This window comes from Schistocerca piceifrons, chromosome 4 (assembly GCF_021461385.2).
Source record: "Schistocerca piceifrons isolate TAMUIC-IGC-003096 chromosome 4, iqSchPice1.1, whole genome shotgun sequence".
Classification (NCBI taxonomy): domain Eukaryota; kingdom Metazoa; phylum Arthropoda; class Insecta; order Orthoptera; family Acrididae; genus Schistocerca; species Schistocerca piceifrons.
In genome coordinates this window covers 531,776,813-531,783,649 of record NC_060141.1, presented here as the reverse complement: position 1 = coordinate 531,783,649, position 6,837 = coordinate 531,776,813, and the positions used below count along the sequence as shown (strand labels likewise).

General features: G+C 41.9%; 1 pseudogene; it reads right to left on the bottom strand.

Annotated features, from left to right (window-relative positions):
* Positions 1 to 2,217: 2,217 nt before the first annotated feature.
* LOC124796487 lies at positions 2,218 to 2,334 on the bottom strand (annotated as a pseudogene).
* Positions 2,335 to 6,837: the final 4,503 nt, after the last annotated feature.

Sequence of the window (6,837 nt, the reverse complement as noted above, 5' to 3'; positions counted from 1 at the left end):
TTCTCTATCTCCTCTGTCAACCCGACCTGATACGTATCCCACACTGATGAGCAATACTGAAGTATAGGTCGAACGAGTGTTTTGTAAGCCACCTCCATTGTTGATGGACTACATTTTCTAAGGACTCTCCCAATGAATCTCAACATGGCACCCGCCTTACCAACGATTAATTTTATATGATCATTCCACTTCACATCTTTCCGTACGCATACTTCCACATATTTTACAGATGTAACCGCTACCAGTGATTGTTCCGCTATCATATAATCATACTATAAAGGATCCCTTTTTCTATGTATTCGCAGTACATTACATTTGTCTATGTTAAGGGTCAGCTGCCACTCACTGCACTAAGTGCCTATCCGCTGCAGATCATCATGCATTTCGCTGCAATTTTCTAATGCTGCAACTTCTCTGTATACTACAGCATCATCCGCGAAAAGCCGCATGGAACTTCCGACACTATCTAGGTCATTTATATATCTTGTGAAAAGCAATGGTCCCATAACACTCCCCTGTGGCACGCTAGAGGTTACTTTAACGTCTGTAGACGTCTCTCCATTGAGAACAACATGCTGTGTTCTGTTTGCTAAAAACTCTTCAATCCAGCCACACAGCTAGTCTGATATTCCGTAGGCTCTTACTTTGTGTATCAGGCGACAGTGTGGAAGTGTATCGAACGCCTTCCGGAAGTCAAGGAAAATAGCATCTACCTGGGAGCCCGTATCTAATATTTTCTGGGTCTCATGAACAAATAAAGCGAATTTGGTCTCACACGATCGCTGTTTCCGGAATCCATGTTGATTCGTACAGAGTAGATTCTGGGTTTCCAAAAACGACATGATACGCGAGCAAAAAACATGTTCTAAAATTCTACAACAGATCGACGTCAGAGGTACAGGTCTATAGTTTTGCGCATCTGCTCGATGACCCTTCTTGAAGACTGGGACTACCGGTGCTCTTTTCCAATCATTTGGAACCTTCCGTTCTTCTAGAGACTTACGGTACACGGCTGTTAGAAGAGGGGCAAGTTCTTTCGCGTACTGTGTGTAGAATCGAACTGGTATCCCGTCAGGTGTCGTGGACTTTCCTCTGTTGGGTGATTCCAGTTTCTTTTCTATTCCTTGGACACATATTTCGATGCCAGCCATTTTTGCGATTGTGCGATGATTTGGAGAAGGAACTGCAGTGCGGTGTTCCTCTGTGAAACAGCTTTGGAGAAAGGTGTTTAGTATTTCAGCTTTACGCGTGTCATCCTCTGTTTCAATGCCATCATCATCCCGGAATGTCTGGATCTGCTGTTTCGAGCCACTTACTGATTTAACGTAAGACCAGAACTTCCTATGATTTTCTGCCAAGTCGGTACATAGAATTTTACTTTCGAATTCACCGAACGTTTCACGCATAGCCCTCCTTTCGCTAACTTTGACATCGCTTAGCTTCTGTTTCTCTGAGAGGTTTTGGCTGCGTTTGAACTTAAGAGTGAAGCTCTCTTTGCTTTCGCAGTAGTTTCCTAACTTTGTTGTTGAATCACGGTGGGTTTTTCCCGTCCATCACAGGTTTACTCGGCACGTACCTGTCTAAAACGCATTTTACGATTGCCTTGAACTTTTTCCATAAACACTCAACACTGTCAGTGTCGGAACAGAAATTTTCGTTTTGATCTGTTAGGTAGTCTGAAATCTGCCTTCTATTACTCTTGCTAAACAGATAAACCTTCCTCCCTTTTTTTATATTCCTATTAACTTCCATATTCAGGGATGCTGCAACGGCCCTATGATCACTGATTCCCTGTTATGCACTTACAGACTCGAAAAGTTCGGGTCTGTTTGTTCTCAGTAGGTCCAAGATGTTATCTCCACGAGTCGGTTCTCTGTTTAGTTGCTCGAGGTAATTTTCGGATAGTGCACTCAGTATAATGTCACTCGATGCTCTGTCCCTACCACCCGTCCTAAACATCTGAGTGTCCCAGTCTATATCTGGTAAATTGAAATCTCCACTTAAGACTATATAAAGCACTCCGTCTTCAGGCCACAAGTGGCCCATCAGGACCATCCGACCGCCGTGGCATCCTCGGGTGAGGATGCGGATAAGAGGGGCGTGTGGTCAGCACGCCGCTCTCCCGGTCGTTATGATGGTTTTCTTTGACCGGAGTCGCTACTAGTCGGTCGAGTAGCTCCTCAAATGGCATCACGAGGCTTAGTGCACCCCGAAAAATGGCAACAGCACATGGCGGCTGGATGGTCACCCATCCAAGTGCCGGCCATGCCCGACAGCACTTAACTTCGGTGATCTCACGGGAACCGGTGTATCTACTGCGGCAAGGCCGTTGCTAAGACTATAACATGCTGAGAAAATTTATGTGAAATGTGTTCCAAATTTTCTCTCAGTTGTTCTGCCACTAATGCTGCTGAGTCGGGAGGTCGGTAAAAGGAGCCAATTATTAACCTAGCTCGGTTGTTGAGTGTAACCTCCACCCATAATAATTCACACGCCACCACCGGTTGCATGCAATCTATCCTTTCTAAACACCGTCTGGGCCTTTGTAAAAATTTCGGCAGAATTTATCTCTGGCTTCCGCCAGCTTTCTGTACCTACAATGATTTCAGCTTCTGTGGTTTCTATCAGCGCTTGTAGTTCCAGTATTTTACCAATGCAGCTTCGACAGTTTACAATTACAATACCGATTGCTGCTTGGTCCCCGCATGTCCTGACTTAGCCCCGCACCCTTTGAGGCTGTTGCCCTTTCTGTACTTTCCCGAATCCATCTAACCTAAAAAACCGCCCAGTCCACGCCACACAGCCCCTGCTACCCGTGTAGCCGCTTGCTGCGTGTAGTGGACTCCTGTCTTCAGAGGCATAAGACAAATTAGGACCAAAAATTAAAAACTTGAAACTGTTAACTTGGAATAGTAATTGAGCAAGTAAAATATGGAAAAGGAAGAGAATAATTCGCGATGTTACATCCGAAACGTCTTCGTACCATTTGCAGAATATGATTCATTGCTTTGTTGTTCTCTTGTCCTAACTATAAGACAGCTGTCTTTAGGAGGACTACGTAAAAACTGTTAATATAATTTGGATTCCACATGTGATTCAGCCCGTCGACAAAAAGTTTTTCAACAGTGTAAAGCATTTTTCATAAAATTGTCGGACAATATAAATTCCGAAATGTCTTTACCCTTTCAGGTTTATTAGCTGAACGGTATCGTTCAACTTACAGTCATTTTTACACTGTCAATCGGCATCGCCAGATTTTACGAATTTGTTGAAGTGCTGGTACGCAGCACAGTGTGCAGAACAACGGCCACGACCATTTATTACTCCATTCCACTTATCTGTAAATAAAACTAGTAATTACTGTGAAGTGCCTGAATGCATTAATGTTACTTTTATCAAGTGTGCCAGGTAAAAGGAAATTGTTCGTTTCCGTTATCCAATTGATACTTCGCAATTTTATGACTACTGCAGAGAATAAACGAGAAACTGTTTAATTGCTGCAAAATCAGTTTTTTATGATACAATCATAATCGGTTTCGGCGTTCAAGGGACATCTTCAGATGCTATGGACACCTGTTCACCAAATGCCACCCATAGCATGTGAAGACGGCCTTTCAAGGCCGAGATCGGTTATGATTTAAAAAGGTGTTTCTGCCAAAAATAACAAATAAGAATAATATCTTGCAATAAGCAGTCACCTCCGCAAATGGAATGATGGTTTTTCCAAAAACTATTTCATTGTTAACATATTGCATAGTACTCAAGAAATGTGCTACAGGACTTGTTATACAGTATTTAATGTCAACAAATTGAAGTACTGGTTGATGGAACTCTTTGTAATGTAACGCCATACACTACTCTGATTTTTTTCTCTCCTATTCATTTGTGTAAGAGTACACATGCAACAGTTTATCTTTAGTATGAATTGCAAGTTATTCAAAAAATTAATGATTTGAGACATTTTTGTATGTTTAAAGTACTTAAAATAAAGCGTGAACACTTCGGACTTCGCTCCACGCCGTACTACGACCTCTTGTCATGACTGGTTTCCTTGTTGACCGATTCGCGCACCAATCAGCAAGGGCTGTACAAGCCGCTGTTGTAAGTGGTTCTTCATACGGAAAAAGTGAGTAAATTTAACATTTTTTGAAAGTACTTGCAGTGCCCATTGCAACTAAAATTATAACAGTGCATTTCTTACGGTGTATTCTTCCCACGTGAAAAATTCAGGTTAGGTTCCGACATGCCAGACTAGACAACTCCCTTGTAAGAGTTTTTATTTTCTTATTAATCTGCGACTAGTTTCAGTTTTTATGTTATTGTCTAGTGAAATTTTTTAAAAAATTAATGATGAATACCACATATTTACAATTTACAAATCTGTTTCCTAATTATTTGTCACTAAAAGCACATGTGACCTCAGCGCACGGCACGTTATTGATATGTTTTACTAGATTTTTATTTCAGTTGGTTCTTTTATGACCCTACACCGGAAACCGTCTTTTCTAGTAATGACACATACCTCATCAAATCCAATTCAATATCTAAATTCTGAAACATATCATTCCATGGCTGATTTTTTTTTTTTTGGGGGGGGGGGGGGGGCGAGGGGCGGTGTATCTTAGCAGGAAACACCTCTCGTACTCTCAGGCGTTGCTCAAAGTACGATCTCTTTGTATGACGTAGTTTCAGTCATTCACACGGTGCCTCACACACGTCGGACTTCCTAAGCACTTATATCGGTCATTTATAGACTCATCAGCTGTCTTATTTTTGCACGGGGCATCGGCAATTCTTCCATGTCACGTAGTCACGTAGTCGCAAAATAGTAAAAAAGACGCACTTGCACTGTTCTTCGGTCATGTTTCGCTTATGCACGTGCTAGAAATGGATGGTAAAATCTGGAGGTGACTGTAGCCATTTTTCACGGAATACTTTCCGAAGATGGCTAACTTCTTGTGGCAAACTTCTTGCATTTTAGGACGACTTTCTCACAATGCACTAGTGCCCTCAGAATGTTAAGCTTCTATATCAAATAGTGGTGGCTGAATGCGAACTTATACCGGTCCGTACAAACACTTTTACTGAGACACCCATTCTCTTATGGAGTCAATTTTCAGTTAACATCTCCATGCCATAGTATGTTTCTTCTTAACGGAAGGACGAGTTTCTCTATAAAAAGATCCATATCATGTCCTTGACTCTTGGTAGATCGTATTTTTTTTCCATGGTGAAAAATTAAATTATGTACATGATTTACAACTGGTACTGTCATCTCATGTAATTCACGTAAAGCTGTATCAAAATGTCTTTATCGTAACGAATACACTGCAAGTTAGTGAAGTTTCTCTAACAATCCAAGCTTCAGTGAGTTCATTCGTCCTTCACTAGAAAAAATTACAGAGCTTATTTCCAAATTTCTGATGTATTTTCAAATGCAGTGCAAAGACAGTCAAATTACGTATGTTGTACTTCAGTCACCATAGACATAAATTGTAAATGTTCTTACAATCAAAGTATTTTCTCTGTATCAACTACTACTATGTCAAAAACAATGTGCATTGTTCACCTTAAATCTTCAAGTACTTCTTAATTTGCACACTTTCATTTATTGGGATTATCTTCAACATCAAAAGTGACTGGATTGCTGTTCAAGTCAAATTTCACAGTTCTCTTTAGGTTTATAATGGTCTCTTGGTCTCCTATACTTTCAACATTCGTATTCAATGATCTGAGGATGAAGCCGAACAACAGGGAATTACATGCATTGAGTGAAAATAATAGCGCATTGAGAATGGCTAGCTTCGAGCCGAAATCTAGATCTGCACAATAAAATTTAAAGAGGACGACTGATCGCTGCAATCTATAATTTACAAGTCAATAGAACAGTCGCTGAGTGCAACAGCTCTCTGAATGGAAGGTAACTCGATCAACCTACATTTCTTGATGTAAATCACAGTCTTCTTCCACCATCCATCGACTAGCAATTTCATGGAACTTTGTGTCGTTAAAATTGACGCGTTTCTGGGAACACATTAAGTACTGTACTGAAGAAAACAAGTACATGAGTCACAAGGGGACGTCTTGGAGACCCCAACACGCGTCAAGTATCAACAAGAAGAAAAGAAGGCGATAATGGCACCGACAGGAAAACACTGTCGGATCGGCGATTTAAGGAGGGTACGGCGGATAGACGAACGCTAGAGGGCGAGTTCGAAATCTCTGAGAGACGACACCTCTTGAATTGATCTTTAAGGGAGCCAAAAGAGTAGCTATTGAGAATTTCTTGTTATTGGAGCCGGCCGGAGTGGCCGAGCTGTTTTAGGTGCTACAGTCTGGAGTCGCGCGACCACTACGGTCGCAGGTTCGAATCCTGCCTCGGGCATGGATGTGTGTGATGTCCTTAGGTTAGTTAGGATTAAGTAGTTCTAAGTTCTAGGGGACTGATGACCTCAGAAGTTAAGTCCCATAGTGCTGAGCGCCATGTGAACCAACTGCCAGGTACTCCATATCAGCATCCTCAGTAGTCATTAAACATCGTGAGAGGAGAGAATGGGGCGCTCCGCGAAACTCACGGACTTCGAACGTGGTCATGTGATTGGGTGTCATTTGCGTCATGCGTCTGTACGCTGGATTTCCACACTCCTAAACATCGCTAGGTCCACTGTTTCTGATAGTGAAATAGAAACCTGAAGGGAGAAGTACAGCACAAAATCGTGCAGGCCACCTCGTCTATTGACTGACAAGAGACCGCCGACAGTTGAAGAGGGACGTAATGTGTAATAGGTAGTCATCTATCCAGACCATCACAGAGGAATTCGAAATTGCGTCAGGATG